Raw genomic sequence first — 25,709 nt, 5'->3', positions numbered from 1 at the left:
CTAGGATAAAAATTAGTGCCATGTACATAGCAAATAATTGGTGTGAAAGGCAGACGCAGTGGTCTTAGTGAAATTGTCAGTGAATTTTTGTCACTTTTCTTGACTGATGTGTGTGCATGCATGCATGCATGCCATTGGGTATTCAAATCTGTACTGTCTCCTAGAGGTACAGTATAAATATTAGAATGATATGTAAGATGTGTCTCATAGAAATGTATATTTGCAAATTCAGAGAAAATGGGCCCTTTGCCAGTACATTATTCTTATACTATGTTTCCCTTTGGTTATCTGGTTGCTTTCCAATGTGGGCTCCTCAGTGGAAACAAGAAATTTTATTGTTTTGTTAAGTCTAATTATTAGATGTCTGCTGGTTCCCACACAGAGTGCTGATGCAAAATGTTGTTAGTCTCTGAATGTAATAAAAAAATTAATGAGCAAATAAATAAATTGAAAAGGACAGTAATTTTAGAGCATAGAGAAAATAGGTGTTGCTATGAAATGTCAGCATTTACAGTCATCTGCATCTACATTTGTACTCTGCAAGCCACCATGCTGTGTGTGGCAGAGGGTGCAGTGTGCCTCAGTATTAATTTCCGCACTTGCTATTCCACCTGCAGATAGTATGTAGAAAGAGACTGCTGGAACAGCTCTCTCAGAATTTCTTTAAATTGAGCATTGTGGCCAGTGTGTGAGATGTATGTTGGAGGAAGCAGTATGTTTCTTGGCTCATTTTGGACGGTGAACACTCAAAATATTGTGGCTAAGACATTTTGTGGTGTCCATCGTATTTCTTAATAATGTTTCCAACTGCATTATGTCAAGCTTTTCTGTGGCACTCTTGCACTGACTGCACAAACTGCTGATGTCTTGTGCAACTCCTCTTTGAATCTGCTTTTATCACTCCTGAAAATGCAGCTTCATAATGGTCCCTGACCAACAAACAAAGAAATGATTGAATGAGGGTTTTGTAGTGACCTCTTTCCCATATGAACTACACTTACTTTGCAGTCTTCCAATATATCTCAGTCTGACATCTACTTTACTAATGGTCAGACTTATGTTGTCATTCTACCTTAAATTGCTCTGTACAGAGACCTTGGACACTTGGAGGTTGTGACTGATTCCAATGACTGACTGCAAGTCACGTAGGGAAATGATACGAGAGCATTTCATCTATTTAAAAGCATCACATTTCATTCATTTATATTTAGATTCAGCTGACAACTTCTACACCAAGCATTAATCATCTGCAAGTCTCTCTGTGCATTTCTAACAATGTCATCTCCCTGTACACAACTCCACCATCTGTGAATGGCCTCATTGAGCTATGGAAACTATATGCCAACTCATTTAAGGGGAGTTAGAACAGAAATTTTTTTTTTCACATTTTCAGATTTTTATCTCATTATAAAATTTTCAATTTTCCAAATAAAATGATATATATATATATATATATATCACTTATAAACTCACATGGGAAGTATTTTATCTATTTTTAATATAATCTTCACTGGTAGAAAAAGTTAAAATTTTTACGTGAATTACTTCAAGATCTAATAAAATCGGTAATTTTTTATATAGAAGGCTGTGGATTGCTGTGTTATAAAGGTTAAATTATGTGAAACTTCCTAGCAGATTAAAACTGTGTGCCAGACCAATACTCGAACTCGGGACCTTTGCCTTTCGCGGGCAAGTGCTCTACCATCTGAGCTACCCAAGCACGATTCCTGCCTCGTCCTCACAGCTTTACTTCTGCCAATACCTCGTCTCCTACCTTCCAAACTTTACAGAAGCTCTCCTGCGAACCGTGCAGAACTGGCACTCCTGAAAGAAAGGATATAGCGGAGACATGGCTTAGCCACAGTCTGGAGGATGTTTCTACAATTAGACTTTCACTCTGCAGCAGTGTGTGCACTGATATGAAACTTCCTGGCAGATTAAAAGTGTGTGCCGGACCGAGACTCCAACTCGGGACCTTTGCTACCCATGGTTGTGCACGGTTCGCAGGAGAGCTTCTGTAAAGTTTGGAAGGTAGGAGACAAGGTACTGGCAGAAGTAAAGCTGTGAGGACGGGCCAGAGTCGTGCTTGGGTAGCTCAGATGGTAGAGCACTTGCCCGTGAAAGGCAAAGGTCCCGAGTCTGAGCCTCGGTCCGACAAACGGCTTCAATCTGCCACGAAGTTTCATATCAGCGCCTGCAGAGTGAAAATCTCATTCAGGTTAAATTATGTGTTTGTAATGGTAGCACTGTCAGAAACAGTATCGTATTGTTTTGTAATATAAACATGCGTTGCATGTCGAAGTGCTAATTTTTTTCCAAGAAAAAGTGATTAATAGATTGGCAAATCTCTCAAAAGGTAAGTATGATGCCAAAACGAAATGTTTTTAAGAAACATGGGTTTCATGCTAGTAGATTTTCGAATAATGGGAAACATTGTGTTCAACATGTGGCGTGTGAAGTTACAGACAATGCACCTTATCAGTATCTAGAGAAAGACCCATTAGTGCTTTGAAGATTAAAATAAAATGTTGTGATACACAGTTTTCTCAAAATTAAAGTGATGTAAATGGTAGGTTAGGTTATATTCTGATAGATTTAAACATCCTAACAAGGGTGTTAGGTGAATGTGTGTATTGTGAAATATGTGGAGGGCCAGTTAGGTATCAAATGGACTAGCCAGGAAACTTATCATTAATTGTGCCAGTTGTAACTATTCATTTTGGAATTCTGATAAGTGTAAAGATAATTATTTTGAAGTAAATGTTAGGTGTTTTTATGTATTGAGAGCTATTGGCAAAGGACACACTGCAGCAGAAACAATGTATGCCATGATGAATATGCCATGCCCACCTTGTAAAATCGACAAGTATGCAGGGTTTATCGGGGCTGCTGTGGTATCTGTTGCATGTTAGTCAATGAAGGGTGCTGCAAATGAAGCTGTTGAAATAAATGATGATATGACTGACATACCAGCAGCTTTTGATGGCACTTGGCAGAAGTGCAACTACAGTTCTAAGAATTCTGTTGCTATGGTGACCAGTGTGGATACTGGAAAGATAATAGATTTCCAGATTTTAACCAAATATTGTTATAAGTGTAAGGGCATATCTATGACAGAAATTATAAAAGAACAAGTGGTGCTGCTATTAAAATTTTAAGTCGATCTGTGAACGAAAGGGGAGTGTGTTACACTAAGTTCTTAGGTGATGGAGCCGGATGGAGTGGCCGAGCAGTTCTAGGCGCTACAGTTTGGAACCGCGCGACAGCTACGGTCCCAGGTTCGAATCCTGCGTTGGGCATGGATGTGTGTGATGTCCTTAGGTTGGTTAGGTTTAAGTAGTTCTAAGTTCTAGGGAACTGATGACCACTGCAGTTAAGTCCCATAGTGCTCAGAGCCATTTGAACCATTCTTAGGTGATGGAGACTCAAAAGCATACAACAGTGTAGTAGCCGTTCAGCCTTATGGTGAGAAGATTATCACAAAACTGGAATGTGTTGATCATGTCCAGAAGTGGATGGGCACCAGGTTGAGGAAGTTGAAACAAAGTTTGACAGACAAGAAACTTTCTGATGGCAAAACCATACGAGGCTGGCTGACAGACAAAATGATTGATGAACTACAGCAGTATTATGGGTTGGCCATTAGAAATAATACTAAGGATTTGTTGAATATGAAGCAGGCACTATGGGCTACCTTCTTCCACAAACTGTGAACTGATGAATAACCAGTACACCACCTTTGTCCTCCTGGACCTGATTCATGGCGCAATTACTGCAATGCCCAGTACTCAAACAGTTCATACAACCATAAACATTCCATCCCAGCAGCAGTCATGGGTATCATAAAACCTACTTACAGAGACCTGGAAAATCCTGAGTTACTGAAGAAGTGTCTGCATGGTCAGACTCAAAATCACAATGAGTTGTTCAATAATGTTATATGGATTCACTTACCAAAATATGTTTTTTTGGAATGAAGACACTAAAGTTGGGGGTCAGTGATGATGTTACTGCTTGAAAGTAATATAGCATATTGGAATAATTCCTGGAGCAAACTGCATCAGAGAACTTGAATGGATGGACAAGGTTTGCATTGATAAAGCAGAGTATGCAGCACCAGTTGGCCACTAAGGACTCCAGAAAGAAGAAAAGAAGAAAAAACTTGGAAAAAGATCAAGAGGATGATTTATTGTATGGTGCAGGGTGCCTTTGAGTAATAAAAAATTAAGCATATATTAAGTGAGTTACAGACTTTTGAAATTTTAGAAGTCGTTCCTGAAAATTTACATTTTCTGTTGCATTTTTCCCTAAATCTCTGAAACCACTTCGAGTAGAGTATTCAAGTTTCAGGGAATAACAACATACATATCCTGAGTGTACTGAACTAAAATAAGAACATAATGTTATGTATAATTAAAATTATTTAGGATAACATACAAAAAAAGTACACAAAATTTTAACTGTATAATTAAAAATTTTTATTTCTGAAAGCAGAGACTAAAATGCAATTATTGTACTTCAGTAGACTCAGAACATACAGTTTAATGTCCTGTAAAAGTTTCATGTCAATGGCTACTGTTGTTCTTGAAATACAGGGAAGCCAAGTCATTAAATTTAACATTGTCGGGGTAGGGCAGTCCAACTCCACTTAAATATATTGTGAACAGCAGCGACCCATCACACTACCTTGAGGTACATGGGATATTACCTTTGCTTTTGAAAATGATTCCTCCTTAAGAATGACTGACTGAGGTCTGTTTAATAGAAAGTATTCAGTCCAGTCACATTTCTGTTTGGATATTTTGTTTATCTAGTTGATGTAGCGATGGCTGTAGCGAGTTGTACTTTGAAAGGGTTCTGGGTGGCATAAACATATCAAATACCTGACATGGATGTCTTCATCAAATTGAAATTAATTGGTAATCTTTCTGTATTAAACTTCTCCAAAATGACTTTTCATAATTATGTACAATAATAAACATTTATTGTATGCTTATACACAGAGTTGTATATTGAGTGGATATGCTTAGCTCACACTAACTTTGGACCTTTCAAAATTTTCAGCATCAAATGTGTATACATTATTGTCCGAGTTTTCACGGGCAATTCTTGTAGAGCAAGATACTCCATGCAGCACCTGCTGTGATGTAGAAATATTTGCTGACAAACTCCAATCTCACATTTTCCAAGACATACCTAAAACAAATAATAAGATGCAAAATGTTACTGAACCAATACAGAATATCCTATATACAGGGTGAAGAAAGAAATGCCTCTCATGGCAGTCAGCATGTGATTCTTCGTCCAGATTCACAACAAAAGCTTATGAAGCAAAATCAGATAGGGTGCTTTTTGAAAATACATGTCTGAAGAGTAGCTAGCAACACCATCATATCATACAGTGCATTGGAATGTATTAAGGAATGTGTATCACCCTCCACTACCGTTTCAGCCATCATAGATCACTCAGTGGAATGGTGGGACATCAAACCCAAACCCACCATGGAGCTATGGTTTGAATCCTTGTCTGGTTCCTTTTTTATCTTTTAGATGTCCATTCCCTAGTTCTCATCATTTATAAGCAGAACATCATTTTGTCACATGGCAATAGCCTGTCACATGATAGTGTGACCGTTAAACTGCATTCGTGTGTGTACTAATTGCACAGTGCTCAATCATAACTGGTTCTGTCAAGTTCACTTGGGGGGGGGGGGGGGGGGGGGTTCCCGAAGGAGTACACAAATAATGAATACTTCAATGTACATTTGGTGCTGGGTGCATCCAATCAACAAGCTGCTGCTGCTGCTCATGCATATGCTGCACAGTATGCTCAAAGGTGCCATACTGGTAAGAATGTTTTTTGTCACCTGGAGCAAGACCTATTGGAAACTGGTAATCTTTGTCCACAAGTAATGAGGATGAGGAATCTCATACCGACCGCCAAGTGTGGCATTTTTTTCTTCACCCTGTATAGAAATGATATGCTTGCATAGTATCTAAATAATGTAACCTTTATAATAAAATTCTCAGTACTCTTGGTCATTTATTGACGACAAGGTACAGAAAACTTCACACCTCGAACACTTACGGAAAAAATTCCCAACTTTCATTCAGCATAATTTCCATACCCTCACAAATTCATTTGATCGTCACTTGCAGATAACATGTTGGTTTCTACATGAGAGCTATTCAGGAGAGTCGTCATACATGAGAATGATATATTTTCCATATTTTTACCAAAATGGGTGTCAATAAATGATGATACCTAACATTGTCAGCTGTATTGGAGGCGATCTCAGAATCTAAACACAGTTGTTGCTCTTGTTACAGAAGTTTATTTGCCCAGATCACATCAAAATGTGCAATGATTACTACAGCAAAATTAAATTGCCATCTTCATATCATTTGTATAAAAACAATTTTTATAGGGTCAATGAAATGGATTGGCCTGTAAAAACTTTTTCTCTGCAAATAATCTAAAGATGATGATTTTATTCCACTGAAAGTAATAACTATTGTGTATTTTTGTACTATCTGGGTGAATAAATTTCTAATATAAGAACAACAACAATGGTTGGGTGTCAGTGAGGTAGGTCAGTAGCTCTGTGTATAGGTTGTTGACAGTGCTTACAGACTGAAATGATGTGCACCTTTTCTTTCTTCTGGCCTACAGTAAACTGATACTACAATAGGGACCAGTCCACCTGCATATCAAATTTGTGTATTACATTGGCTTCCACCTTTAAGCTCTGAGGTTTTCAAATCTTGTCCGAAGCAGTTTCCATCAATCAGTCTTTCCTTCTCATCCTGTGCGGAAAGTCTCCCCTGACCCACAGTTCTGGGCGACTTTCCTGAAACCTGTCCCTTTTCCTAGACCTCTCCAGTCCTTTTCCTTCACCCCTCTTTCTTCCCCTCCAACCCTTCTGCTGAAGAAGGAGCACTGGCTCCGAAAGCTTGCCTAATTACAACCCTCTTTTGTGTATGTGTTCTGCCGCCGATTGGTGCATAGATTTTTTAATCCATCCAATTAAATTATTTTGTGAAAAATTGATTCTTTTCGTTTTTATAAAATGTAATGGAGAAGTGCATGTGCAAAACGATATGTATCCTAGGCAACTAAGTGTAAAAATGACAGTGGATGAAATAGAAAATACTGACATCCAACCTGGGCAGCCACGAAAGATTGTTATTGTGTGGACACTTTAACATGACAGTTTAGAAGGGAAGTGGTTGAAATGTGGTTACATTAGATACCAGCCCCAGATCTATGATATTTCTGAACCGGGGCAAAAACTTGTTAGTGGTGCTCCCTACCCCCATTTGGGCATTTGAGATAGGACATAAAAAATTTGAAAAAAAAAAAAAAAAAATCAATTTTTCAAAAATATGTTCATTTTGCAGTGCACATCTTTCTGAAGGGGTTGGTTTATAAAACATATATGTTTGAGGAAATATAAAACATGTAATGTGGTCTTATGTGTGCCAAAGTGGAGTGCCACATCTCTTCACACAGCATTCTTCTATCGCACATCTTTGTTCCTCACTCTGTGGAATTCAACGGTGTATATTTTGTAATGGAAGCCATCAAACCTGTGTTCAGGACAGTGGAAATTAAAATATCCCTTGGTCCCAGTTGGTCGGTTTGAAATCCTACCCCTCCCCCCTCCCCCCCTTTTTTTTTAAAACCCTTACAGTTAATACTGGGAGGAATTATTTGTGACCAGGAGAATAAGAACTGTTTAGAAAATTTGCACTCATTATTGCTTGTTAGTTAATAACTTACTCTCTTGTGTGACATAAAATTACATATAAGAAACATAAAACCAATAAAGGCAAGAGACAAGCAAGACAGTACATATTTCTTCAATCCTTAGGTCCCAGCATTTTTTTCTCTCTAATCATGTTAGAGTTTTATACTCTCATGCTTTCCTTCCTGCTAAAGAAGTGGGACAAAGGTTTTGCTACATGAAAAATCAAAATGTGGTTGTCTAGTACTGAAAGAGCTGTTAATACAAATAGTGTCGAAGACTGGTGTGGTGTCTCGATTTGACTACGTCCGTTTTGTCAGTGTCACAAGATAAAATGAAATAGGCCTTTCTAATATTGCAGCATCAGTAATCTACACCAAATAAGTGAGACTGTTTTGGCACAAATGGTCATTTTTATCTATCTCATTTACATTAATAACACAACACAGTATAATTGATGAGGTACCAATATCAGAAGCCTATTATGTATACTACAAGCAAAAAATTTTATCTTAGGAAGTAGTTTCACATTTTGTTCTTACCGGTACTCTCGTTACCAGGCCTGTTGAGCATATCAGGGTCCAGACATTTTTGAAGCTGGCTTATGTGCCTCCAGCAGGTGACACCATTAGCCAAAGTAACCTCCACTATAGCTCAGCCAAGGTGATGGGAAATGGTGACAGGGAACCATTGTTGACAGCTGCGAGAAAATGTCAGGACCTACATGGGTTCTCAACTGGCAGAGCAGTGGTGGCGAAGGTGCCGAGCAGCGACGGGGGCAGATTGAGAGTGTAACAGAGAGAGTTGGGGCTGGTGAGGACATCAGTGCAGCTTCTCTATTTGGGAGAGCCCTCCTGGGGAGTCGCTCGATAGAATGCCAGGAATAACAAGAGGGCATCTTCCAATGGATGGTGCTTTTGGAATTTGGTCATTCGGGTTTTGAAAGTCCTGATGAACCTCTCGGCCATGCCATTGGAAGGTGAATGGAAAGGTGCTATGTGGATCATTTGGATGCCATTTTTCTTGCAAAACTGTGGGAATGTAGTGAAAGTGAATTGCAGGTCATTGTCCAAAACAGTCGTTTTGGGACTGCTTCAATGGAAAAATGTGTGAAAGAGCACTGATGATGCAGTCAGAGGATATGTTTGATATTTTTGTGTCATAGGTAAATCCACTCCCCATATTGACCATAGTAAGTCAGGAGGAGCCAAGGCTCAGAGGTGTATAAAGGCTCCTTTGAAAAAAAAAAGAAAATTTTTTTTGTTTACCACTACTACTACTAGGCTAATTACTGTTTAGCTCTACAGAACCTTTATACTGAAATGTTTCCCACACCACCTTTTATTGTCTTTCTATGTGTGTGAGTAACTGTATGTTCACTTTTGTGGGTAAATACATACAGCGTACACAGGGCGATGTGTGAAACTGATAGCGATTACACGCTTCCGCTGTTGTAGAAATCTGCTCCAGATGCTGCAGATACCGTGTTGAGCTGAAAGTGGTAACCAAAGTACGGAGAAATATTCTTCGGGGCTCTGTTGCATAGAAATCAGATTGCTTTCAGTTCTGAGAAATGTCCAGGTACTATTGTGGATTTGAATGATCCATGAAGTGACTTCTTTTCTGAAGAAAACATCGAACTATTTCACTAGAACTGAACGCTCCCGTTGGAACTGTTCTCAAGCTGGTATTTATTATTAAGTATATGCTGGGTGTATAATAACACGTACCTTCTTGAAATGAACAATATTTTATTGTTCTATTAACTGATTTCCTTCCATATACACATATATTTTACAATGTGAATCAAAAACTCGCAATGGCGTCGATTTTTACCTCACAAGAATGGCTCTCTTTTAGTAAAATTTACTCGTAAGAAAAACAAAAGCTCTGTCTCCTAAGAATAATTATGTGAGCGCTGACCGCGACAGAGTAATAAACAATATCTCTCTCTCTCTCTCTCTCTCTCTCTCTCTCTCTCTCTCTCTCTCTCTCTCTCGCGCGCACTGTCACAGCAAGTTACGCTGCATGATACATCATATATGCCCCTCTTGTGGACGAACGTTTTTGGGCAAAAACAAACATGAGCGTTCACACATCACTATATTGGTGATTGTTTATGACGCTGTATTAATGTCCACTGGAGTATTAGTGAATGACTATCTAAATGGAAATTATAGATTTGGGTGCATATACTGCTGACAAAGCCTGTGCTGCTTGAAATTTTCTGATGCAGCTTATATGCATAGCTTACTTGCTTGCTTCTATTCATTTGTCGAGGATGGCATGAGATATGATCAGAAACCTTTTTCATCATCACTCAAAGCTTCTGTCACTCGCCTTGGGATGTCTCAAACGGGTAATCTAGCCATTCAGCCAAGCCCCACAAAGGAAAAACAAGGAAAACATCGGTGTAGATTTACCATCCTCGTATTTGCGAAGAAAATTAATTGAATTACAATGGAAAAAATATATTTACAATATGGATATTTTTTTGAATGAATTTAAATACTGTTCACAAAAGAAACACAACACTGTTAATCTTGTGTGTGTTGAGGTGAACCGTAGACGCGTTGGTTTACGTCCATCTACGATTCCCTTCTATCTGTCATCTCCGGGTAACTGATTGATCTCTATTCCCATTTCACTGTTTCCTCGTGGGTATTATGGTTTTCCACATATGGTTAACATGAAAATAAGAGCCAGTGCAAGTTCTGTGGAAAAGGTGTTTGATCTATGCTGAGCTGAAATAGAATCTAATCTAAAGTTTTCTAATTCTCTGTCCCGAATTCGAAATATTCGGAAGTCGTAAGGTGCTCTTCATTTCTATCAACAACCATAGAATGCACTATACACAAATCATACTGGTGATGCCGTGTCAACTTATGCTCGTCATCTTTCAGATGGACTTTAACACTTGTTGATGTGCTTGTAACTGAAAGGCATTCGCTCGGTTGGTAACTTCGCGAGCAACAATTGACATAACATAATTTACATACACAGGTATGTTACAACATTAGTACAATTATAAAGACAATGTCCATCACAAAAGATTGAAACAAAGAAATAGGCGTTTTTTTTTTTTTTTAACTGAGAGCGGGTTACCCCTTCCAAACAGCATGACTTCAGCTCAGCGAGTAAAAAAAAAATACAAACATACACTGACATTGTCAAATTGACATACGAAAAAAATATCTTGCCATAGACCAGATTCATTTGAGTCACTAACCCATGGTCATTATGCATTGTGAAACCTGATTGAAATTACTATCAACTAAATTTAAAAAATGTTAAAAGAAATCATTCATACTATAGCTAAATTCTCTGCATACTGAAAAGAAAACTCATCTTTACAGAGGAAAGCAAATACATAATGTCTGCATCTCTCTCGTACATTATGCCTGAAAAGAAAAACTAACTACTAAATTGCAAAAAGAAAGGAACTATCCTAAGTATGATTCATAGGTTTAATGAAAATTGTCTGATCAGTATTATTTGATAAGAATAGTATCTTCAATTTTCAGTTATCATGAAATTCCTTTAACAGGTGATGAGGATACATTCCTTTCACCTTTCCATTCTTCACATCCTTCAAAACATAAGTTCCTGGATGGGATATTTTGGTAATCACAAATGGTCCATGATACAATAATTGCCATTTTGTGTTCTTCCTCTGTATAAGTGAAGCCTTAGGATGAGTTTTTACTAAAACTTGGTCTTTCACTTTATATGTTTTTATTTTTCCAAGTCGATTGTCAAAATATATTTTCCTTTTCCTTGCCTTGTCCCTTATATTGAGTAAGGATTGTCATACTTTATTTTGTAGGTCTATTTTGTTAATAGCTACTTTAGGAATTGGTCGAATCCAGTCATTCTGTTCCTGTTTTCCAAACATCAGTTCGTATGGGGTGTATTCTGTCGTAGTATGTGGCATATTGTTTACAATTCCCTGAAAATAATCAAGATAATCGATCCATTTGGTTTGCTGGTTGTGGCAATATGTTCTCATGAACCGGTTTAATTCACGAAAAATTCGTTCCACAGGATTCGCCAAAGGGTGGTACACTGATGTTAGAATTTGTTTTATACCACAACTGGTTAATGTATGCCTCCAACGAAATCCAGTGAACATTGACCCATTGTCAGAAAGAATAGCCTCTGGTTTGCCTACCTTGACTATATAATCCTTGACCAGCTTCTTGGCTACGGATGCAGCAATAGCTGATTTTACGGATAAAGTTTGACATACTTAGTGAATATATCAAGAAAAGCTACAATATATTTGCATCCTCCCCTTGATGATGGTAGAGGACCACAGACGTCGACCGAAATGATTGACAGCGGTTTAGTGGGTATAATAGGATGTAGGAAATCTTTCACACAAAAATTTCCTGGTTTGGCTAGCTGACAAATTTTACATTTCCTTAACTGGCTGTGTACTTTCCTGCGAATATTTGGGAAGTAGCAATATGCTTGAATCTTCCGAGCACACTTTAATACTCCAAAATGTCCCCAAGTGATGTGCGTGTGCAAAATTAAGTCATTCCTCATTCTTCTCGGGAATATACACCTTCCAATTATCTGAATCAAGATGCCCTTTGAAAAATAAGATGTCGTCCTCAACTTTGTACAGTCTCTTCAGATCATCGTTTCCAAGCTTTGCTAAAGTTTCCTTTATTGAATGCCAACGAGGATCTTCATTCTGTAGTTTTCCCATGTTCTTACACATGTCAAGAAAATGTTTCCTATATATTCTATCAGTCATTATGAGAACATTAAATTCGGACGGATTGTCCGTGATGTTGATAGTTGACAAATCTCCATCTGGCATTCTAGACAGTGCTTCGGCGATGAAATTATCCTGTCCACTTATGTATTTAATTGCAAACTGAAACTCTGGGAGTGAGAGCGTCCATATTGCTAATCTTGGATGTAACAATTTACACGTTTGCAAAAAACTTAACGCTTTGTGGTCACAGTATACCGTTGTCTTCGCTCCGTGTAAGTAATAGTAAAATTTCTTAAATGACCAGACTACGGCCAATGCTTCCTTTATGGTAGTCGTATATGTTCTTTCACAAGCAGTTAAGAGTCAGCTAGCAAAAGCTATTTGACAGAAAATTGATTTTCTATCTATCATCTTCAATTGGAAGAGGCATGAACCTATTCCAATTTCTGAAGCATCTGCCATTAAACCGAATTCTTGGCTCATATCTAGATGATATAATATTTGTGAATTGACTAAGGCATGTTTTATTGCTTCAAATGCATTCTGGCATTGTTGCGTCCACACCCATGGAGTATTTTTGCACAAGAAACTGTACAACAGTTCTGCATTAATAGAGTGGTCGTGAATGAAACGCCTGAAAAAAGAGTTGGAACTGCAAAGTTTTTGATTGCCTTTAGTTTCTCGGAGTCCGGTAAGATGCCTTTTCCATTTATAAGATGACCCAGAAATTTGATTTTATCTCGAGCAAAATGGGACTTTTGCAGATTTGTGGTTATGCCTGCTTCCTTGAAACGTTCTAACACTCTTCTCAATAGATCAATGTGCTCCTTCCATGTGGTCGTAGCTATGAGCATGTCATCCACAAACAAAGTTAAATTGCTTCGAAGTGCAGGTCCCAATGTGTAATCTAGAGCATTTATAAAAACTCCTGAGCTCACGCTTAGCCCGAAAGGTAAAACCTTAAATTGATAGCTTCTACCTGCATGTACAAACGTGGTGTACTTTTTTGATGGTTCAGCTAGAGCCACCTGCCAAAATGAACTTCTCAGATCAATATTTGTTAAGTATTTTATCCCCTCGAACTTTTGAATTAACTCATCGATATTTTCCAGATGAGTTCACACGGGCATGATAATCTTATTTATCTGCCGTGCGTGTAGCATGAGACGAACTTTTCCTCCCTTTTTCGGGACAACATGAAGCGGTCTACGGTATGGACTCGTCGAAGGTTCGATCAGATCCCATTCAAGCATCTGTTGGATTTCCGCATCAACTGCCTTTTGCTGGTGCCACAGTACTGGATAAAAAATATGGCGGAAAACTTGGTGTGGTATCACATCTAAATGGCATGTGTATCCCTTGATTACACCAGGTCTTTCTTGAAAGACTTCATGATATTCCTGTAGAAGATCATATAATTGCTTTCTTTGGTGTTGTTGCACATATTCAGGTTCTTGCACCTTTTCATATACCATATCTTCAGGGTTTAAGACTGGTTGCAAGTAATTAATTTGGTAATACTGTGCAGGTTTGCTATGTATCCACTTTATTTGCAGCTTTTGTCCCTGACAATACTTTCCATTGGTACTATATTCCCTGAGAAGATTCACTTGATGTTTCTGATCCATTATTGTAAAACTGGCACGGCCTAGAGAAAAATCGATATGCCAATTTCTCTCTGTAAATTCATCTATACACAGGATACAGCCCTCAACCAATTTTTATATTTCAAGGAACGTGCAATTTATAGCAACATTTTCTATATCTAACTGGAGTTGAGTCTGCACTTTAACCTGAGAAGACTTATGACCAGTAGGACCTACAATTCTACAACACTGAACAGGAAAAATCAGTGGATTTGCTTTCTGAAGTATTCTTTGAAATAATTTCTCAGAAACGACGTTTACTGCTGCTCCTGTATCTAAAGTAACTTGCACAGTAATGCCTTCAATTGCCACCTGAATTTTCGCAACAGGTTCAGTGATATGTTCCTCTTGACAAGGCATCATATCCTGCTGAAGTTCTTCTATTAATAATCTGCCATCATTGTACCGAAAAAATTTGACGCTTGAATTTTCGCCCCTCAAAACTTCCTCGACTGCACCGTCGGGGCTTCTGACAGTCGAGTTTAGTTTGACAATTGTCCATTATTAGTAGATGTCTGCTCCGTTGCGTCAGTTATTATTGGTGGTACATTTCTCCATTCATTTGCATTAGCATTTGGTACTCAACCTGAAGTTTGTGGTTGGTTGTGATATTCTTGAGTTGGTTGCTGATATCGGCGTTTTTGCTGATAATTCCCTTCTTGATAGTATCCTTTCCTCTTCTTATTATTCTTCCTCCATTTCCGTTTATATGTTTGTTCACATTGTTGGTCATGATTACACTGGTCGGGATTTTTGTTACCAAATTTCACGTTTTCCTGGAAATAATTCATCTGTGGATTTGGTGAATTGTGTGCAAAAGGTTTGTTTCCATACTGTTTGTTGTTACTGTTGTATTTGTTAGGTTGGTAACTTGGTTGGTTATAGCGCACACGTGATTCTTCGAACAGAATGTCTGTTGAATCCAATGTGGCTAGAAAATCTTCCACATGTCGTTCAGGCACATGTAGAAGTTTTTCCTTAACTTCAAGTGGAAGTTTGCCCTTTAATATTCGAATGATATCCTGCGTCAGGATTGGTTCATTCCAGTATTTGCTTTTATTTATATACTTCTCGAAATACTTTCTTAAAGATCCATTTTTGAAAGAAATAGGTTGTGGGTCAAAAACTTCCTTACGTAGTCTTTCTTGTACTCCCTTATTCCAGTATTTGTGCAAGAAAGCGCGTTCAAATTGGTCATAATCTTGACACCAATCGGATGCTTCTGACACCCACATCGATCCATCTCCATGTATGAATCCTGCAATGTACATAATTTTTTGTTGCTCAGTCCACATTCGCGGCAATATCCCTTTAAATTGGTTGACAAGTACCACGGGATTGATCGACTTCCTTTCGGGAATAAATATCTGGAATTGACGATATTTAAGCATTTTTTCTTCATTCATAGTCACAGGTGTATTCTGGTGGCTGCTTTGCGGTGAATGATAATCTCGATAATTTGTTTCTGGTTGATTATGTGAATATGCACCAATACTTGGATATTGTTGCATGGATTCGGTTTCACTGGTTTCATCAGGAATAATGTCTGCTTTTGATAAACTGCCCCTCTAGTATTAACTAGACCCTGCTAGCATGATTTTAATGTATTTTCTATCTTTGCTTTCCAAGCAGGAAATTCACCTCCTATATTCTCCTTAATCTCTTTAACTTCTGCTTTAGGTTGTTCTTGTGCAGTTTCGTTGTTAACTTGGACATTAGAAACCGTTTCTTTCAAGGTTTGGTCAACGTAGTTTCGCACTGTCTCGGTTTGCTCTTTCGCCCAATTTTCAATGTCCTTAGAGAATGCGATCTTATGTTCATTGAAAAGTTTCTCTATGTGTTTCTCGCCTTCGAGACTGAGAGTATCTATCCTCCGAGTAAGCTCAATGACAGCTTGCTCGTTATCGTGCTTAATTGTATTCACGTCCTGCGCAATAGTGTTCTGTACATGAATAACTTCTTGCACTTGATGATTTAGTGTATCTTGACGACATAAGATGTCTTTGTATTTGATTGTTAATTCCTGATACTGTTGTTCTTGTGTAACTACACTCCTGGAAATGGAAAAAAGAACACATTGACACCGGTGTGTCAGACCCACCATACTTGCTCCGGACACTGCGAGAGGGCTGTACAAGCAATGATCACACGCACGGCACAGCGGACACACCAGGAACCGCGGTGTTGGCCGTCGAATGGCGCTAGCTGCGCAGCATTTGTGCACCGCCGCCGTCAGTGTCAGCCAGTTTGCCGTGGCATACGGAGCTCCATCGCAGTCTTTAACACTGGTAGCATGCCGCGACAGCGTGGACGTGAACCGTATGTGCAGTTGACGGACTTTGAGCGAGGGCGTATAGTGGGCATGCGGGAGGCCGGGTGGACGTACCGCCGAATTGCTCAACACGCGGGGCGTGAGGTCTCCACAGTACATCGATGTTGTCGCCAGTGGTCGGCGGAAGGTGCACGTGCCCGTCGACCTGGGACCGGACCGCAGCGACGCACGGATGCACGCCAAGACCGTAGGATCCTACGCAGTGCCGTAGGGGACCGCACCGCCACCTCCCAGCAAATTAGGGACACTGTTGCTCCTGGGGTATCGGCGAGGACCATTCGCAACCGTCTCCATGAAGCTGGGCTACGGTCCCGCACACCGTTAGGCCGTCTTCCGCTCACGCCCCAACATCGTGCAGCCCGCCTCCAGTGGTGTCGCGACAGGCGTGAATGGAGGGACGAATGGAGACGTGTCGTCTTCAGCGATGAGAGTCGCTTCTGCCTTGGTGCCAATGATGGTCGTATGCGTGTTTGGCGCCGTGCAGGTGAGCGCCACAATCAGGACTGCATACGACCGAGGCACACAGGGCCAACACCCGGCATCATGGTGTGGGGAGCGATCTCCTACACTGGCCGTACACCACTGGTGATCGTCGAGGGGACACTGAATAGTGCACGGTACATCCAAACCGTCATCGAACCCATCGTTCTATCATTCCTAGACCGGCAAGGGAACTTGCTGTTCCAACAGGACAATGCACGTCCGCATGTATCCCGTGCCACCCAACGTGCTCTAGAAGGTTTAAGTCAACTACCCTGGCCAGCAAGATCTCCGGATCTGTCCCCCATTGAGCATGTTTGGGACTGGATGAAGCGTCGTCTCACGCGGTCTGCACGTCCAGCACGAACGCTGGTCCAACTGAGGCGCCAGGTGGAAATGGCATGGCAAGCCGTTCCACAGGACTACATCCAGCATCTCTACGATCGTCTCCATGGGAGAATAGCAGCCTGCATTGCTGCGAAAGGTGGATATACACTGTACTAGTGCCGACATTGTGCATGCTCTGTTGCCTGTGTCTATGTGCCTGTGGTTCTGTCAGTGTGATCATGTGATGTATCTGACCCCAGGAATGTGTCAATAAAGTTTCCCCTTCCTGGGACAATGAATTCACGGTGTTCTTATTTCAATTTCCAGGAGTGTATGAGTTGTGCCTGACTGGCAATCAAGTGACTCTGCTTTGTTTCCAAACACTGGAATTTTTCAGTAATCTTATCATTTATTTCTTTTAGTTTAATAGATTGCTCCTGAGCCAAATTAAATTGCACACTCTCCAATACTTGGAATCTATGATTCATGTCATTTGCAAACGTGGATTGCGTGGTTTTCAATGCCTGGAATCTACAATTCATGTCATTTGCAAACGTGGATTGTGCCGTTGCAAGATTAGATTGCGTGGTTTCCAATGCCTGGAACCTACGATTCATGTCATTTGCAAACGTGGACTGCGTGATTTCCAATGCTTTAATCCCTTGTGTTATGACAGTCAAACTTGACATCAGCTGGGATAACAAATCGGTATTCTCAGCAATTGACGATTGCACTGGCCTTAATGAGGATTGTACCGACACATTTTTCGGTACAGTCATTTCGTTTTCGCATGCGTCTGTGTCAGAGATGAAATTCATGTTGTTTGTTTGTTGCTGCATATTTCTCTGGACTTCATTCGACATATGAATGTCGGAACTAGCAACCGTTTGTGTCGACGGCGTGATCGCATTAGTTACTGCTGGTTGCTCAGCCGTAATCGACATATCGCTAACTACGGCGGTATTAAATTCTGTGGCACTAGTTGACGATGCCTTCACACTATTTAATTCATTTTGTGGCATTGTGATGTGTGCTTGCTTATTGGCTTTGAACATAGATCTAGTTATCACCATGTAAATAAGCAATTGACAGTTTCTCCGCTAAATAAGTCCTACAAAAATGACTATTAAATTTTACACACGCAAAAAAACGTTAATGTCCTAATGCTGTTAATGTACACTTTACAATGTGACACAAACACAGTACATAGATAACACACAAAATATTGTCTTACTATATTTACTGAAATACTGGAATTCTAGTAAAAGTAATGTAGCAACACTATTTATACTTAGAAAATCAATACATGAAAGGTCACTATAATGCATAAATGCTCAAGAAAGTTAGTAATTCAAATGTTCTGGCCTTTTTGAAGTTTCTGCTCGGCTGCTGGGACGGCGTACTCGTTCTCTTCACAGGATACTCCGCATGTTCCGTTAGCATGAAACATACAAAGGACCATAATGTAGTTACTCTATAAAACTAGACATATATACACACAATGAAACATTAATTACTAAATTACTAACATAGTTATATTGCAGGTTCACTATGAGTGTTGTATCAGGATCGTGTTCTGTCACAGTCGCCATATATAAAGGCTCCTTTCAAAAAAATTTTTTTTTTTTTTACCACTACTACTACTAGGCTAATTACTGTTTAGCTCTACAGGACCTTTATACTGAAATGTTTCCCACACCACCTTTTATTATCTTTCTATGTGTGTGAGTAACTGTATGTTCACTGTTGTGCGTAAATACATACAGCGTACACAGGGTGATGTGTGAAACTGATAGCGATTACACGCTTCCGCTGTTGTAGAAATCTGCTCCAGATGCTGCAGATACCGTGTTGAGCTGAAAGTGGTAACCAAAGTATGGAGAAATATTCTTCGGGGCTCTGTTGCACAGCAATCAGATTGCTTTCAGTTCTGAGAAATGTCTAGGTACTATTGTGGATTTGAATGATCCATGAAGTGACTTCTTTTCCGAAGAAAACATCGAACTATTTCACTAGAACTGAACGCTCCCGTTGGAACTGTTCTCAAGCTGGTATTTATTATTAAGTATATGCTGGGTGTATAATAACACGTACCTTCTTGAAATGAACAATATTTTATTGTTCTATTAACTGATTTCCTTCCATATACACATATATTTTACAATGTGAATCAAAAACTCGCAATGGCGTCGATTTTTACATCACAAGAATGGCTCTCTTTTAGTAAAATTTACTCTTAAGAAGAACAAAAGCTCTATCTCCTAAGAATAATTATGTGAGCGCTGACCGCCACAGAGTAATAAACAATATCTTTGTCTCACTCTCTCTCTCTCTCTCTCTCTCTCTCTCTCTCTCTCTCGCTCTCGCTCTCGCACTGTCACAGCAAGTTACGCTGCATGGTACATCATGGTACATCATAACATCAGTGCAGCTTCTCCATTTGGGAGAGCCCTCCTGGGGAGTCGCTCAATAGAATGCCAGGAATAACAAGAGGGCATCTTCCAATGGATGGTGCTTTTGGAATTTGGTCATTTGGGTTTTGAAAGCCCTGATGAACCTCTCGGCCATGCCATTGGAAGCTGAATGGAAAGGTGCTGTGTGGATCAGTTGGATGCCATCTTTCTTGCAAAACTGTGGGAATGTAGTGGAAGTGAATTGCAGGTCATTGTCCAAAACAGTCGTTTTGGGAACTGCTTCAATGGAAAAATGTGTGAAAGAGCACTGATGATGCAGTCAGAGGATATGTTTGATATTTTTGTGTCGTAGGTAAATCCACTCCCCATATTGACCATAGTAAGTCAGGAGGAGCCAAGGCTCAGAGGCGTCAGGCCCAGGGTAGTAATTGTGAGAAGGAGCTGCCTGTTTACTTTGGCATGTAGGACAAGAGGAGACTAAGGTGGTAAAGGCTGTTTACATGCTCTTACAATAGAAATTCTGCCACATGAGGCTCAGTCAAGATGATGCCCTAGTGAGCTGCGTTACGGAGCTGTAGGATCCGTTGCTGGATGGTTGTTTGGATAACTACTCATATTGAACCTGCTGCACCCTATATGAAGATGATGCCATGCAGCTATGAGAGGTGGTGCCAGTGATGCCAGAAGAATTGAAAGTCAGTGTTCCTAATGCCCATCTGATGTAGGGGGCCATTGGTTCTGGACCATCTGCAGGACTGCCCTAACAGTGGGATCTTTGCTGGTGTGTTGTGCAATGAGTTTTGCCTCGAATGATGGGCGAATGATGGCCTCAGCTGCCACAAAATTGAATTGAAAACACACCTCAGGGTTATCATTGAACTCCTGGTCATTACCCATAGGTAGATGGGATAGAAGGTCCATGTTGCCTTATTGTGGTGAGATTCGGCACTGGATATCGTATTCATAGGCCAACAGCAAAAGGGCCCACCACTGAAGGCACCATACGGTATTGGTGGGATAGTGGCTGTGGCATTGAATAACTATAGAAGCTGTTTGTGGATGGTCAATAGACTGAAGCAATAGTCGTAGACAAAATCAAGGAACTTTTTGATGCTAGAGGTGATGGCCAGGTCTTCTTTCTCTGTTTGGCTATAATTGCATTGCCTTGTGGACAAAGTTTTGGACACAAACATAGTTGGTCATGTGATGCCATTGACAATGTGGGAGAAAGCCACCCTCAGACTTCTGAGGCATCCACCACCAGTATCACTGGGTATTGAGGATTGTAAGCCATTAAGCATGTTGGGTGCAGGAGCAACTGTTTGACAGTCGAGAGTGTCATGTTACATTCTGAAGTCCATTCACACTTGGCACTTTTGCTTAATACACTACTGGCCATTCAAGTTGCTACACAATGAAGATGACATGCTACAGACGCAAAATTTAACCGACAGGAAGAAGATGCTGTGATATGCAAATGATTAGCTTTTCAGAGCATTCACGCAAGGTTGGCGCCGGTGGCTACACCTACAATGGGCTGACATGAGGAAAGTTTCCAACCGATTTCTCATACACAAACAGCAGTTGACCGGTGTTGCCTGGTGAAATGTTGTGATGCCTGGTGTAAGAAGGAGAAATGCGTACCATCACGTTTCCGACTTTGATAAAGGGCGGATTGTAGCCTATCGCGATTGCGGTTTATCGTATCGCGACATTGCTGCTCGCGTTGGTCGAGATCCAATGACTGTTAACAGAATATGGAATTGGTGGGTTCAGGAGGGTAATATGGAACACCGTGCTGGATCCCAACGGCCTCGTATCACTAGCAGTCGAGATGACAGGCATCTTATCCGCATGACTGTAACGGATCGTGCAGCCACATCTCGATCCCTGAGTCAACAGATGGGGACGTTTGCAAGACAACAACCATCTGCATGAACAGTTCGACAACATTTGCAGCAGCATGGACTATCAGCTCAGAGACCATGACTGCGGTTATCCTTGACACTGCATCACAGACAGGAGCGCCTGCAATGGTGTACTCAATGACGAATGGCAAAACGTCATTTTTTTGGATGAATCCAGGTTCTGTTTACAGCATCATGATGGTCGCACCCGTGTTTGGCGAAATCCCGCATTGGAAGCGTGTATTCGTCATTGCGCCATACTGGTGTATCACCCGGCGTGATGGTATGGGGTGCCATTGGTTACATGTCTCGGTCACCTCGTGTTCGCATGTACGGCACTTTGAACAGTGGGCGTTACATTTCAGATGTGTTATGACCTGTGGCTGTACCCTTCATTCGATCCCTGCGAAACCCTAAATTTCAGCAGTATAATGCACCACCGCATGTTGCAAGTCCTGATGGGCCTTTCTGGATACAGAAAATGTTCGACTGTTGCCCTGGCCAGCACATGCTCCAGATCTCTCACCAACTAAAAGCGTCTGTTCACTGGTGGCCGAGCAACTGGCTCGTCACAATATGCCAGTCACTGCTCTTGATGAACTGTGGTATCGTGTTGAAGCTGCATGGGAAGCTGTACCTGTATACGCCATCCAAGCTCTCTTTGGCTCCATGCCCAGGCGTATCAACACCGTTATTACAGCCAGAGGTGGTTGTTCTGGGTACTGATTTCTCAGGATCTATGTACCCAAAACTGTGTGAAAATGTAATCACATGTCAGTTCTAGTATAATGTATTTGTCCAATGAATACCCGTTTATCATCTGCATTTCTTCTTGGAGTAGCAATTTTAATGGCCAGTAGTGTAGGTGGTATAGTGGTTCTGCAATGGTACCTGTATGGTGGATAAAACATCTGCAATAGTTTAGCTGTCCCAGGACAGATTCAGCTGAGTTGTGTTCGTTGGAGTGAGCATTTGTCGAATGGCATCAGAATATTTCGGTGTAGGACGAATGCCGAGGGGCATGAAGAAGTATCCTGGATATGTGACTTGGGAGGCAAAAAAATGCACTTTTCTTTGTGACATTTGATATTGGTCTCTTGTTGTACTGTGAAGAGGGCCTCGAGGTTGTGTGCTAACTCCTTGGCATCCTTTCGGTGACTAATATATCATCCAGACAGTTGACTGTGCCAGGAAGTGATGGGACAATGCTCAGGATACTGTTGAAGTATGGCGGGAACACTAGCAGTGCTGAATGGAAGATGATTGTATTAAAATAGCCAAATTGACTTGGAAGCCTCATCCAAAGCGAGTTGTATGCAGGTGTCTTTAAGATTGATTTTGGAGTAGATTTTTTTTCCTCCCAGCCACTGGGGCCTTCAAGTCTTCCATCGTAGTGATTGGATACACTTTCACAATGGCTTGTGACTTGGCCATTGAACTACAATCTCTGCAAACTTGTAGTGCACCATTAGGTTTTCCTATGAGAATTATGGGAGTTGCTCATTGGCTGATGGCCATCAGAGTGATGATGCCCACGTCTTGAAGCCACAACTTGTTTTTAAGGGCAAATGGAACATCGTGGGCTTTGTAGAAATGTGGACAGGCTGGGGGAAGAAGGTTGATATGCACTTCATAGTTTTAAACTCTGGAGGGGTAGCACTTGAAACAGAAGTGAACTTATCTAGTAATCATGTCACATAAGAGTTTGTGTCCACTGAATAGATGGCATGTTCTGCATCATAGATTTCGAGTCCGAGAACAGAGAACAAGTCCATCCCCAGAAGATTGACATGGTGCAGTATATTTGCTACCAGAACCCATTTCTGAATGGTGTAAGAGTGATACAATATTGTGACCTGAAACTGTCCTTTGATGTTAATGATATCATTAGTGTAGCTGCGCAGATGCTCACTGAATCGCTGGAGAGGTAGGTATCCCAAAGTGGAGCATGCGATCCAACCAATGATGGTAGCCGAAGATCCGTGTCAATCTGAAAGCTGGTTGGATATCGATTATTGTGGAGGGAGAGGTGCATGGAACTTATGGTATGCGGTAATGTAGGCTGAACGAACTCTGTTGTCAGGTATCTACATGAATACTCTGCATATCACATTTAAGTGCCTGGCAGAGAGTTCATCAAACCACATTCACAGTTCTCTATTATTCCAATCTTATATAGCGTGCAGAAAGAATGAACACCTGTATCTTTCGGTGCAAGCTCTGATTTCCCTTATTTTATCGTGGTGATCGTTTCTCCCTATGTAGGTTGGTGTCAACAAAATATTTTCGCATTTGGAGGAGAAAGTTGGTGATTAGAATTTCGTAAGAAGTTTTCGTCACAACGAGAAACGATTTTCTTTTATTAGTCGATAAATGACAGCATCATCTGCAAACAACCAAAGACAGCTGCTCAGATTGTCTCCCAAATCATTTATATAGATAAGGAACAGCAAATGGCCAATAATACTGCATTGGGAAATGTCAGAAATCATTTCTGTTTTACTTTATGACTTTCCATCAATTACTATGAACTGTGACCTCTCTAATAGGAAATCACAAATCCAGTCACATAATTGAGATGATATTCCATAAGAACGAAATTCCACTATTAGCCACTTGTGTGGTACAGTGTCAAAAGCCTTCTGGAAATACAGAAATATGGAATCAATCTGAAATCCCTTGTTGATAGCACTCAACACTTCGTGTGAGCGAAGAGCTACTTGTGTTTCACAAGAATGATGTTTTCTAAACCAACGTTGGCTGTGTGTCAATAGACCGATATCTTCGAGATAATTCATAATGTTAGAACATAATATATGTTCCAGAATCCTACTGCATATTGACGTTAATGATATGGGCCTGTAATAAAGTGGATTACTCCTGCTACCTTTCTTGAATATTGGTGTGACCTGCGCAACTTTCCAGTCTTTGGGTAAGGATCTTGCGTCGAGCGAATGGTTGTATATGATTGTCAAGTATGGAGCTAATGCATCAGCATACTCTGAAAGGAACCTAATTGGTATGCAGTCTGAACCAGAAGATATGCTTTTATTAAGTGATTTAAGTTGCTTCACTACTCTGAGGATATTAACTTCTAAGTTACTCATGTTGGCAGCTGTTTTTGATTCGAATTCTTGAATATATACTTCATCTTCTTTTGTGAAGGAATTTAAGAAGGTTGTGTTTAGTAACTCTTTTTTGGCAGCACTGTCTTCGATAGTATCTCCATTGCTATCGCGCAGAGAAGACATTGACTGTTTCTTGCCGCTAACATACTTCACATATGACCAGAATCTCCTTGGATTTTCTACCAGGTTTCAAGACAAAGTTTCATTGTGGAAACTGTTATAAGCATCTCGCATTGAAGTTCGCACTAAATTTCACGCTTCTGTAAAAGATCGCCAATCTTGGGTATTTTGAATCTGTTTAAATGTGACATGTTTGTTTCATTGTTTCTTCAACAGTGTTCTGACTCATTTTGTGTACCAAGGAGTATCAGCTCCGTCGTTTGTTAATTTATTTGATATAAATCTCTTAATTGCTGCCAATACTATTTCTCTGAATTCAAGCCACATTTGGTCTACATTTATATCATTAATTCGTAAGGAGTGGAGATTGTCTCTGAGGAAGGTGTCAATTTCGCAACAAGATAAACTACTTCTAACAGCAACAAACATGCCGCTGCCAACCGTGTTTAGCCTATCCTTTTAGAACACCGTTAGGTTCTTCGCAAAAATTTCAGCTGAACTTATCTCTGGCTTTAGCCAGTTTTCAATGCCTATAACGATTTGAGCATCAGTGCTTACATTAGCTCTTGGAGCTCTGGCACTTTCCCAACAAAGCTACGACAATTTACAACTGTTATACTGATGGTTCCTGTATCTACGTTCCTCCTGTGTTAGGCCTGCACCCTTTGTGGCTGAAGCCCTTTTGTGTTTTCCTGAGACCCTGTAAACTAAAAAATTGCCCAGTCCATGCCACACAGCCCCTGATACCCATGTAGCCCCCTCCTCCGTATAGTGCACATCTGATCTATTCAGCGGAACCTGAAACACAACCACCCTTTGGCGAAAGTCAAGGAATCTGCAGCCTACACGGTCGCAGGACCGTATGAGCCCCTGATTCA

The 25,709-nt window shown here is 40.5% G+C and overlaps 1 protein-coding gene across 1 annotated transcript in view; it reads left to right on the top strand.

The window, feature by feature from the left end:
* LOC124799241 (F-box only protein 28) overlaps positions 1–25,709 on the top strand; it is a 113,795-nt gene that overhangs the window by 40,813 nt on the left and 47,273 nt on the right. The gene's annotated exons all lie outside the window — the stretch shown is intronic.

This window comes from Schistocerca piceifrons, chromosome 5 (genome assembly GCF_021461385.2).
Source record: "Schistocerca piceifrons isolate TAMUIC-IGC-003096 chromosome 5, iqSchPice1.1, whole genome shotgun sequence".
NCBI lineage: Eukaryota > Metazoa > Arthropoda > Insecta > Orthoptera > Acrididae > Schistocerca > Schistocerca piceifrons.
Note: the sequence above shows the minus strand (reverse complement) of the source record. Positions and strands in the feature narration are given on the sequence as shown.